This window comes from Talpa europaea (assembly GCF_964194135.1).
Source record: "Talpa europaea genome assembly, chromosome: 12".
NCBI lineage: Eukaryota > Metazoa > Chordata > Mammalia > Eulipotyphla > Talpidae > Talpa > Talpa europaea.
Window position 1 is genome coordinate 71901760 of NC_140079.1, and position 1706 is coordinate 71903465.

Sequence of the window (1706 nt, forward strand, 5' to 3'; positions counted from 1 at the left end):
TCACTTTCTATAGTGGGGAGGAGGCTTTCTCTCAAAGGAGAGCAATTCCTCAATCATAATAGAAAGCTTCAGAATACAGTGCTGAATGAGAATTTTATCTCAATAAAATAAATCACAAAAAGGCTTATCTTTTCTTACTCAAGGTATCTTTCTCATATAATTCTGGCATGCTGGTACTTAACAATTATCAATGTTTTTCTTCAATACTTGTTTTCTCTGTGCTTCCCTGGTTTGAGACTAACTAGATGGGTTATTTGGGTCAACTCCTCCACTGAAAACTAAAATTATGGATAAAATCGAAAAACTGGGCCTCCCTGGTGGTGCGGGGGTTAAAGTCAATGCTATCAAGCTACCTCCAGCCACTGGAACATGAGTTTGATCCCCGGCCAGGGAGCTAACCTACATGGCGCAGCAGACCTCTCCTGTCTCTCCCACTGCTCCCCTCTGCAGTATATTTCAGTCTGCCTGTTCTGCTCCCCACTCTGTCTCTGGTGAACCCTCTCACCCTCTCCCACCCCCCGCACCTCTGGCCTATAACCCACTTCTTGTATACATACATAAATAAAAATAAATCTTTATAACAAACAGAAAACTATCTTATTAAAATCATTGAATGGGGGCCTTCCTGGTGGTGCAAGGGGTTAAGACACAACCTATGAAGCTGTTCACAGCCACTGCAGCACAAGTTTGATCCCCAGCCAGGGAGGTAACACACATGGTGCAGCAGACCTCTCCTGACTCACTTGCTACTCCCCTCAGGAGTGTATTTCAGTCGATCCTCCTGTTCTGTTCCCCACTCTGTCTCTGGTGAATTTTTTTTAAATTTATTTATTTATTCATACAAGAGCTGGGATGTGGGGGGTGAGAAGATCCACCAGAGACAGAGTGGGAAGCAGAACAGGCAGATTGACTGAAATACACTTCTGAGGGGAGCAGCGGGCGAGACAGGAGAGGTCTGCCCCGCCATGTGGATTTCTCCCTGGGAGGCAGGGGATTGAACTCATGTTGCAGAGGCTGTGGATTGCTTCATAGTGCAGTGCTTAATCACTTGTGCCATCATCACTAGTCTAAATTCTAAGGGTAAGAAGAGCACTAAGTGCATTTGCTCACCTGCTTGAACTTGAGCTTCAGCCAGTGGCCTCATGATACAAGGTCTGTACAAAGTTGGTAGTACTATAGAAATCCATTGTCCCTTCATCAGAGAACACATATATGTGGCAGGAGACTTCAACACACCACTATCAACAATGGATAGATTAACGAGACAAAAAATAAGTAAAGACACTAAAGCTCTAAATAAGGATCTAGAGCGCTTGGGCTTAACAGACATCTACAGAACACTAAACTCAAAAAAATCTGAGTACACATTTTTCTCAAGTGCACACGGATCATTCTCCAGGATCAATCACATACTGGGACACAAGACAAACATCAACAGATACAACAAGATCGAAATCATACCAACCATCTTCTCTGAACTGAAGGCATCAAACTAGAAATACACAATAAAAAGAAGGCAAGGAACTCTACTACCTCATGGAGATTGAAACCCACACTACTGGAAGATCACTGGACTAATGAGGAGATCAAAGAAGAAATTAAAAAATTCTTTGAGTTGAATGACAAGGAGGATACCAATTTCTTAAATGTATGGGATGCAGAAAAAGCAGTAATAAGAGGAAAATATATAGCAATAGAGGCTCACA